Raw genomic sequence first — 11,461 nt, 5'->3', positions numbered from 1 at the left:
GTTGAAACTTTTTCACATAAGCATTGCAACCTCAAACTTTAAGAAACGACAGCTTAGGTTTCTTGCCAAACCATAGTTCATACGGTGTCGTCTCAACGGATTTAGATGGTGCCCTATTTAATGTGAATGTAGCTGTCTCTAATGCATAACTCCAAAACGATAGTGGTAAATTGGTAAGAGACATCATAGATCGCACCATATCTGATAAAGTATGGTTACGACGTTCAGACACACCATTATGCTGTTGTGTTCCAGGTGGCGTGAGTAGTGAAACTATTTCACATTGTTTTTAACTGAAGACCAAACTCGTAACTCAAATATTTTACTTCTGCGATCATATCGTAGAAACTTTTATTTTTTTTACGATGATTCTCCACTTCACTCTGAAATTCTTTGAACTTTTCAAATGTTTCAGACTTGTGTTTCATCAAGTAGATATACTCATATCTTCTCAAATCATCTGTGAAGATCAGAAAATAATGATACCTGCCACGAGCCTCAATATTCATCGGACCACATACATTAGTATGTATGATTTCCAACAAATCTGTTGCTCGCTCCATTGTTCCGGAGAACGGAGTCTTAGTCATCTTGCCCATGAGGCATGGTTCGCAAGCATCAACTGATTCATAATCAAGTGATTCCAAAAGCCCATCAGCATGGATTTTCTTCATGCGCTTTACACCAATATGACCTAAACGGCAGTGCCACAAATAAATTGCACCATCATTATTAACTTTGCATCTTTTGGTTTCAATGTTATGAATATGTGTATCACTACGATCGAGATCCAACGAACCATTTTCATTGGGTGTGTAACCATATAAGGTTTTATTCATGTAAACAGAACAACAATTTATTCTCTTACTTAAATGAATCACCGTATTGCAATAAACATGATCAAATCATATTCATGCTCAACGCAAACACCAAATAAGACTTATTTAGGTTCAACACTAATCCCAAAAGTATAGGGAGTGTGCGATGATGATCATATCAATCTTGGAACCACTTCCAACACACATCGTCACTTCACCCTTAACTAGTCTATGTTCATTCTGCAACTCCCGTTTTGAGTTACTACTCTTAGCAACTGAACCGGTATCAAATACCGAGGGGTTGCTATGAACACTAGTAAAATACACATCAATAATCTGTATACCAAATATACCTTTGTTCACTTTGCCATCCTTCTTATCCGCCAAATACTTGGGGCAGTTCCGCTTCCAGTGACCAGTCCCTTTGCAGTAGAAGCACTTAGTCTCAGGCTTAGGAGCAGACTTGGGCTTCTTCACTTGAGCAACAACTTGCTTGCCGTTCTTCTTGAAGTTCCCCTTCTTCCCTTTGCCCTTTTCTTGAAACTAGTGGTCTTGTCTACCATCAACACTTGATATTTTTCTTTGATTTCTACCTTCGTCGATTTCAGCATTACGAAGAGCTTGGGAATCATTTCCATTATCCCTTGCATATCATAGTTCATCATGAAGTTCTACTAACTTGGTGATGGTGACTAGAGAATTCTTTCAATCACTATTTTATCTGGAAGATTAACTCCCACTTGATTCAAGCGATTGTAGTACCCAGACAATCTGAGCACATGCTCACTGCTTGAGCTATTCTCCTCCATCTTTTAGCTATAGAACCTATTGGAGACTTCATATCTCTCAACTTGGGTATTTGCTTGAAATATTAACTTCAACTCCTGGAACATCTCATATGGTCCATGACATTCAAAACGTCTTTGAAGTCCCGATTCTAAGCTGTTAAGCATGGTGCACTGAACTATCAAGTAGTCATCATATTGAGCTAGCCAAACGTTCATAACGTCTGCATCTACTCCTGCAATAGGTCTGTCACCTAGCGGTGCATCAAAGACATAATTCTTCTGTGCAGCAATGAGGATAATCCTTAGATCACGGATCCATTCCGCATCATTGCTACTAACATTTTTTCAACATAATTTTTCTCTAGGAACATATCAAAAAAATAAAACAAGGGAGCTAAACGCGAGCTATTGATCTACAACATAGATATGCTAATACTACCAGGACTAAGTTCATGATAAATTAAAGTTCAATTAATCATATTACTTAAGAACTCCCACTTAGACAGACATCCCTCTAATCTTCTAAGTGATCACGTGATCCAAATCAACTAAACCATGTCCGATCATCACGTGAGATGGAGTAGTTTCAATGGTGAACATCACTATGTTGATCATATCTACTCTATGATTCACGCTCGACCTTTCGGTCTCCGTGTTCCGAGTCCATATCTGTTATATGCTAGGCTCGTCAAGTTTAACCTGAGTATTCCGCGTGTGCAACTGTTTTGCACCCATTGTATTTGAACATAGAGCCTATCACACCCGATCATCACGTGGTGTCTCAGCACGAAGAACTTTCACAACAGTGCATACTCAGGGAGAACACTTATACTTTGATAATTTAGTGAGGGATCATCTTATAATGCTACCGTCAATCAAAGCAAGATAAGATGCATAAAAGATAAACATCACATGCAATCAATATAAGTGATATGATATGGCCATCATCATCTTGTACTTGTGATCTCCATCTCCGAAGTACCGTCATGATCACCATCGTCATCGGCGTGACACCTTGATCTTCATCGTAGCATCGTTGTCGTCTCGCCAATCTTATGCTTCCACGACTATCGCTACCGCTTAGTGATAAAGTAAAGCATTACAGCGCAATTGCATTGCATACAATAAAGCGACAACCATATGGCTCCTGCCAGTTGCCGATAACTCGGTTACAAAACATGATCATCTCATACAATAAAATTTAGCATCATGTCTTGACCATATCACATCACAACATGCCCTGCAAAAACAAGTTAGACGTCCTCTACTTTGTTGTTGCAAGTTTTACGTGGCTGCTACGGGCTTAGCAAGAACCGTTCTTACCTACGCATCAAAACCACAACGATCGTTTGTCAAGTTAGTGCTGTTTTAACCTTCTCAAGGACCGGGCGTAGCCACACTTGGTTCAACTAAAGTTGGAGAAACCGACACCCGCCAGCCACCAGTGTGCAAGGCACGTCGGTAGAACCAGTCTCGCGTAAGCGTACGCGTAATGTCGGTCCGGGCCGCTTCATCCAACAATACCGCCAAACCAAAGTATGACATGCTGTTAAGCAGTATGACTTATATCGCCCACAACTCACTTGTGTTCTACTCGTGCACAACATCAACTTACAAAACCTGGCTCTGATACCACTGTTGGGGAACGTAGTAATTTCAAAAAAAATCCTACGCACACGCAAGATCATGGTGATGCATAGAAACGAGAGGGGAGAGTGTTGTCTATGTACCCTCGTAGACCGGAAGCGGAAGCGTTGATGTAGTCGTACGTTTCACAGCCCGACCGATCAAGCACTGAAACTACGACACCTCCGAGTTCTAGCACACGTTCAGCTCGATGACGATCCCCGGACTCCGATCCAGCAAAGTGTCGGGGAAGAGTTCCGTCAGCACGACGGCGTGGTGAAGATCTTGATGTTCTGCCGTCGCAGGGCTTCGCATAAGCACCGCTACAATATTATCGAGGATTATGGTGGAGGGGGGCACCGCACACGGCTAAGAGAACGATCACGAAGATCAACTTGTGTGTCTAGAGGTGCCCCCTGCCCCCGTATATAAAGGAGCAAGGGGGGAGGCCAGCCGGCCCTTGCAAGGCGCACCAGGAGGAGGAGTCCTCCTCCTAGTAGGAGTAGGACTCCCCTCTTTCCTACTCCTACTAGGAGGGGTAAAGGAAGGGGGAGAGGGAGAAGGAAAGGGGGGCGCCGCCCTCCTCTCCTAGTCCAATTCGGACCAGAGGGGGAGGGGGCGTGCGGCCCATCTTGGGAGCCCCTCTCTCTTTCCACTAAGGCCCATAAGGCCCATTACTTCTCCCAGGGCGGGGGGGTTCCGGTAACCCTTCGGCACTCCGGTTTTCTCCGAAATCACCCGAAACACTTCCGGTGTCAGAATATAGCCGTCCAATATATCGATCTTTATGTCTCGACCATTTCGAGACTCCTCGTCATGTCCGTGATCACATACGGGACTCCGAACAACCTTTGGTACATCAAAATATATAAACTCATAATGAAACTGTCATCGTAACATTAAGCGTGCGGACCCTACGGGTTCGAGAACTATGTAGGCATGACCGAGACACGTCTCCGGTCAATAGCCAATAGCAACTTGGTGTTGGCGGACGTAGCAGAAATTCAAAATTTTCCTACGTATCACCAAGATCTATCTATGGAGAAACCAGCAACAAGGGGAAGGAGAGTGCATCTACATACCCTTGTAGGTCGCTAAGCGGAAGCGTTCAAGAGAACGGGGTTGAAGGAGTCGTACTCGTCGTGATCCAAATCACCGGAGATCCTAGTGCCGAACGGACGGCACCTCCTCATTCAACACACGTACAGCCCGGTGACGTCTCCCATGCCTTGATCCAGCAAGGAGGGAGGGAGAGGTTGAGGAAGACTCCATCCAGCAGCAGCACGACGACGTGGTGGTGGTGGAGGAGCGTGGCAATCCTGCAGGGCTTCGCCAAGCACCACGGGAGAGGAGAAGGACTTGGGAGAGGGGGAGGGCAGCGACAGAACATTGGTATGGCTGCCCTCCCACCCCCCACATATATATAGGGGCAAGGGAGAGGGGGGCGTAGCCTTGGCCCTTCCTCCAAGGAAGGTTGCGGCCAGGGAGGAGTCCATCCTCCCCAAGGCACCTAGGAGGTGCCTTCCCCCTTTAGGACTCTTCCTTTCCTTATCTCTTGGCGCATGGGCCTCTTGGGGCTGGTGCCCTTGGCCCATATAGGCCAACGCGCACACCCCTACAGCCCATGTGGCCCCCCGGGGCAGGTGGGCCCCCTTGGTGGACCCCCGGAACCCCTTCGGTGGTCCCGGTACAATACCGATAAAACCCGAAACTTTTCCGGTGACCAAAACCGGACTTCCTATATATAAATCTTTACCTCCGGACCATTTCGGAACTCCTCGTGACGTCCGGGATCTCATCCGGGACTCCGAAAAACATTCGGTAACCACATACAAACTTCCTTTATAACCCTAGCGTCATCGAACCTTAAGTGTGTAGACCCTACGGGTTCGGGAACCATGCAGACATGACCGAGACGTTCTCCGGTCAATAACCAACAGCAGGATCTAGATACCCATCTTGGCTCCCACATGCTCCACGATGATCTCATCGGATGAACCACGATGTCAAGGACTTTAATCAATCCCGTATACAATTCCCTTTGTCTAGCGGTACGATACTTGCCCGAGAATCGATCGTCGGTATCCCGATACCTTGTTCAATCTCGTTACCGGCAAGTCTCTTTACTCGTTCCGTAACACATCATCCCGTGATCAACTCCTTGATCACATTGTGCACATTATGATGATGTCCTACCGAGTGGGCCCAGAGATACCTCTCCGTTTACACGGAGTGACAAATCCCAGTCTCGATTCATGCCAACCCAACAGACACTTTCGGAGATACCTGTAGTGTACCTTTATAGCCACCCAGTTACGTTGTGATATTTGGCACACCCAAAGCACTCCTACGGTATCCGAGAGTTGCACAATCTCATGGTCTAAGGATATGATACTTGACATTAGAAAAGCTTTAGCAAACGAACTACACGATCTTGTGCTAGGCTTAGGATTGGGTCTTGTCCATCACATCATTCTCCTAATGATGTGATCCCGTTATCAACGACATCCAATGTCCATGGTCAGGAAACCATAACCATCTATTGATCAACGAGCTAGTCAACTAGAGGCTTACTAGGGACATGGTGTTGTCTATGTATCCACACATGTATCTGAGTTTCCTATCAATACAATTCTAGCATGGATAATAAACGATTATCATGAACAAGGAAATATAATAATAATAACCAATTTATTATTGCCTCTAGGGCATATTTCTAACACCTGGATGCTCATATTGGCTCCTACATATTCTACGAAGATCTTTATCGGTCAGACCGCATAACAACATACGTTGTTCCCTTTGTCATCGGTATGTTACTTGCCCGAGATTTGATCGTCGGTATCTCAATACCTAGTTCAATCTCGTTGCCGGCAAGTCTCTTTACTCGTTCCGTAATACATCATCTCGCAACTAACTTATTAGTTGCAATTCTTGCAAGGCTTTATGTGATGTGCATTACTGAGAGGGCCCAAAGATACCTCTCCGACAATCAGAGTGACAAATCCTAATCTCAAAATACGCCAACCCAACAAGTACCTTCGGAGACACCTGTAGAGCACCTTTATAATCACCCAGTTACGTTGTGACGTTTGGTAGCACACAAAGTGTTCCTCCGGTAAACGGGAGTTGCATAATCTCATAGTCATAGGAACATGTATAAGTCATGAAGAAAGCAATAGGAACAAACTAAACGATCAAGTGCTATGCTAACGGAATGGGTCAAGTCAATCACATTGCCATATACACAGCTGATTTGAGCAGCCGTACTGTCGCTGTCAACGCCTTGCGTCCGGCTGTCCGCCAAGGTGTCTACCAACCATCCCGATACATGTCCGTGCCCCGCAGCATGAGCTCCTCGAACTTGAGCGACTGGCCTAGCCTTGCCATGTAGCGCGTGGGCTTTGTAGCGGAGATGTTGTCGTTCTCGTTGCGGTTGAAGGCGCAGAAGACCTCGAGCAACAACGTCTATTGGACGAGGTATGGAGCTTGGGACATGAACACCGGCACGATGGCGTGTGGACAGCTCGTCGTCGTCGAACTCGACCGTCGCCCAGCGGCCGCAAGCTTAGGGAGCGGAGCGTCGAGCTCGAGACCTGCTGTCACCTATGAGGTCATCGACTCGGACCAGAAGAGACCCTGTTGTGTTCGGCGCGGCACCATCCCTAGCCTGTGACGGCGATCGCGACACCCCTGGCCTGCAGCACGACACGGTAACGCACGCCTGTCCCTGCCCTGTGTCCTGCTAAGCGTTGTGCCCAGTGGTGCCACCCTGCACTGCGTGGTGCCCTCGATAGACACCACCCTTCCAAATTGAAATCAATTACATATTCAGGTCAGTTCTAGATCTTTGCAAGTTTTATATTAGATAGGCCGTGCTTGCTAATCCCGCTGTTATACTATGGCCCTGTTTGGTTCGGCTGCGGATTTCTAAAAGCAGCTGTGAAAAATCTGCTGTGGAAAATCTGATGCGAAAAAGATGTAGGTCATTTGGCAAACCAGCTGATACAGCTTTTTCAGATTTTGGCCCGCAGTGGAATCAGATTTTGGGAAGCACGTCCTGGGCAGCTTCCGCTTTTGGTTCAGATTTTGGCAGCGGATTTCTGAAATCGGATTCTGCTGGGTTCGCCCTTTGGTTCAGATTCTGCTGCGCGGCAGTGGAATCCGTCAATAAAAGCTGAACCAAACAGGGCGTATGTGTGCTCACTGATGCATGTGTCTTCAAATTAAAATACGCAATAGCTTGATCGGAGGAAGCGGTCTTGCAGTGTGAATACCGGTAAATAAAGTGAAACAGAAGTAGCACACATATGCGTCTTGTTTTTTATTTTGCTTGCTGAGCTGCATCATTAGCTTGAACGCATAGCCATCTTGCATATTTTTTGCGTCCATGATATCGCTCCTTAATTAAATAGATCAAGTTTATGAAAGATGACAGAATCATTTGTGTAGTTGCTGACTGTGTGTATCGCAAATATATGATGATTTCCTCTCAAAAGCATCTATCCGTCTTATTTTCTTAACTCTTAAGGAACAACCAAGCCGAATATCCACTATCGTGTCCGGGCTCAGATGAGCCCGGTGAACACTAGCATGATTAAAAATAGAAAAAAAAATCTGATTTATTAGTTTTTTGCAAGCAAGATGTGCATGTGTGTGATGTTCGTGCAAAATTTGATGAACTTTGCACATTCTAGGAGCGCGGCAAAAAAAATGGCGTGAACAGTCATGTTTCCAAATGTTTCTCAAAGAGCTAAATTTTGTTTTTCTTGCCATGAGCTCCTCAAATGTCCAAAGTTTATGAAATTTTACACGAAGATCACGCATTTGAGCATCTTATAGCACAAAAAGAATTGGATTTTTTCTATTTTTTGCAGTTTTACTGTTCATGCCCGGGCATATCTAAGTGTCAATGAAGAAGAACCAGGAGGCAGCGCTGGTCTTTATTTTAAGTTGCCTGATTCATCCTATATTGTAGTATTTAAGATTGGTAGATTAAATGTTCTTAGAAAAAAACTGAAACTTTTATTACTGACATTTGCCAGACTACGAGAGATACTAAACATTTAATATACTAAAGCCATTGTGCGGATTTAATACCTAGCCAAACAATCGTAAAACTATGTATCTTAAAACATTACGTTCTAATTGTATTCATGTATACATTAATGGAGACTTGTCAACCATGGAAGTATAAGTCGGTGCAAAAAGGGGCATGAGGATGTGCTATAGTGTAATGGTCTTGTGATTGATCATGTTTACTGTGATTAGCTGGAAAACATGACCACCATCGACGAAGGGGAGAAGTGGCAAGATGGATGTGTCGCTAGGTATACATGCCAGCATTTGTTCACCCATTGCAACACATGAGCAAATTTGCTTGTTAATAAAGATGGCCGTATGCATCGATTGATGTAGAGGCTGGGGTTCCTGTCCACATTATGTACACAGGTGTTATCTACTTAACCTAGCAATTAACATGACACCAATGGAGTATAAGCAAGCACGATAAGTACTAGACCAAATGCAGCCTGAATCCTATGATTATCTTTTTCAGGGCGATTAGGAGACAAGGTTTTGAATTTCGATGGCAAGAAAATTTCGCTGACCCTCGAAACGTATGAAATTTCTGAAATTTCGTAAATTTCGAAATTTGTTTCGCACAAATCAACAAAATTTTTATTTGAATTTGGGAAAATTTAAATTCAAACAATTGAATATATAGCTGCTTTAGCACACGTATAACACTCAAACTCTTATACCGCAGTGGTGCGGTTCACAGACCTAGGTTCGACTCTCAGTGCCTCTATCTTTGACAGTTTTTCACAAACAAGGCATAAATTTAAGAGCTGTTTTACGGTGATTGGGTTAGTACTCGGAGTACTTAGCAGTACTTACATGTCTGATCACGTCTGATTTTTATTAGCCGTCAGATCTTGCGGGGAATTTTAATTGATTAAATTTAATATGTTAATTGCGATAAGGGCATAATGGTCCAGGGGGAGATATCTTTTCTTGAACCGATCACCTGAGGACCAGATCCATGTCTACTCGATCCAGTTCAGAATCCTCCTCCGATCTATTCGTCGCCGCTCACCGCTCCTGACCTTCTCCGTCCTCGACCTGCCCGGCGAGAGGAATAAATTCATCGTCCTCGTCCTCCACCCAACCAACCCCTGCCCCCACGCCGTCACCAAAGAAGAAGAAGGCCGGATCTGCGCCGGCTGAATCGGCGGCGACCGCGGCGGGCGATCCCATCTCTTCGCGCGTACCATCCTTAAGGTATGAATTCGGCTTGGCGTTCTGCTCGTTCTCTTGGCCGTTGCGCCCCTCCACCGTGCATGCAGTACAACCTCAACCCCACAAGATCTGGGTACGGACTAGAACAACGAATGGAAAGCTTCATCGTGGCATAGTTTCTCTTGAGCTAATCGCATCATGTTTGTTTAAGTAAGATGTTGAGGGCATTGCTTACTTCCTTTGGTACCGTAGAAAAAAAGTGACTTACTTGACGTTTGAGATGAGATATACTGAAGGAAGATGAGATACTGGTTCCATAGTTCACTTAATTTAGTTTATTAAAGTCATCATCACTTTAGGTTTGCATAGTGCATGAAATATAGTTTAAAGGAAGATGAGATACTACTTGTTGGACGTTGATGATTGGTTTCCCTCACATGTCAAACGAGCAAAGTCTTTTCCATGCACTTGTCTTTGCCTATGAGCTATTTTACACCTGCAACATTGATAAACAGAAAGATGTTGATGATTGGTTTCCCTCACATTTCATATGCAGGAAGACATGGCGTATGCAAGTGATGAGAGTATGTTCGAGTATCTAAATGTTGTTAGCAAGATTTTTGATAGTGAGGCTGAAGGCTATGAATTCTACAACAAATATGCTCTTGAAAAAGGTTTTAGTGTGAGGAAAAGCTACGTTGAGTGGGATGGATCCAACAAATACATAATTTTAAGGAAAATTGTGTGTAGTCGTCAAGGGTTTCGCGAAGAGAAGCACATGAAAAGAAAGATGGAAGATAGAAAGAGGAGGCCACGAAGTTTAACTCGTGTTGGGTGTAATGCTAAATTGGTCATTACGAGATAGGAGGAAACCGGTCGGTGGTTTGTCAAGGATTTCATCGATGAGCACAGCCATCCTCTAGCCCCACGGGATCTTTCTTGTCTGCTGCGTTCGCACAGACGAATTAGCGATGAGCAGAAAGCGGACATTGCGGACATGGAAAAATGTGGGATCCGCAAATACCGTATTATGGATATTTTGTGCTTTCAATACGGTGGATTTGATAAGGTTGGATGCATAAAGAGGGACGTTTATAATTTCTGCCATGCTAATAAGCAGGAGACAATCAGTGCCGGTGATGCTAATACGGTGATCATGCACATGATGGCGAGGCGAGAGCGAGATGTGGATTTTTTCTTCAAGTACTTGGTAGACGAGCATGGCCATCTGAAGGGACTGTTCTGGGCTGATAGTCAGTCGCGACTTGACTACGAGGCTTTCGGAGACGTCATTGTTTTCGATAGCACATACAGAACCAACAAATACAATCTGCCATTCGTGCCGTTTGTCGGGTTGAATCACCACCGCAGCACTGTTATTTTTGGTTGTGGTATAATTTCTCATGAAACAAGCCAGGCATATGAGTGGATGTTGCGGACCTTTTCTGATTGCATGGCACAGAAGCATCCGATATCTGTGATCACAGATGGGGACCTTGCAATGCAGAGAGCAATAAGCGTGGTCTGGCCAGACTCAAACCATAGACTATGTATATGGCACATTCAGCAGAACATTGTACGCCATCTGCATGATGACGACGTAAAGGAGGAATTCAGATCTTTCATTTATGATACTCCTTCCATTGAAGAGCATGAGATAAAATGGATACAATTCTTACAACGGAATAAAGTAACCAGTGAGGAGTCTTGGCTGCATTAGATGTATCAGATGAGAAAGTTGTGGTGTGCTCCATATCTTGAGGGGCGTTGTTTCCTAGGATTGAGCAGCAATCAGAGGAGTGAGAGCTTGAACTCTGTGCTACATATGCATCTTGAGGGTAAGATGTCGTTGTTTGAAATGCTAGAGCACTATGAGCGTTGCCTTGCGTCGCGACGGATTAACGAAGCTCTCCATGACGTCGAAGCCTTGCAGTCCGTTCCATTTACAGAGGAAAATGCTTCGCCGCTTGAGAAACACACCGCAACAGT

General features: G+C 44.7%; 1 pseudogene; it reads left to right on the top strand.

Annotated features, from left to right (window-relative positions):
* The first annotated feature begins 10,007 nt into the window (after window positions 1-10,007).
* LOC147956971 (protein FAR1-RELATED SEQUENCE 5-like) lies at window positions 10,008-11,166 on the top strand (annotated as a pseudogene).
* Window positions 11,167-11,461: the final 295 nt, after the last annotated feature.

This window comes from Triticum urartu, chromosome 7A (assembly GCF_056163025.1).
Source record: "Triticum urartu cultivar PI428250 chromosome 7A, HENAU_Tu73, whole genome shotgun sequence".
NCBI lineage: Eukaryota > Viridiplantae > Streptophyta > Magnoliopsida > Poales > Poaceae > Triticum > Triticum urartu.
This window is presented reverse-complemented; position numbering and strand designations above follow the sequence as displayed.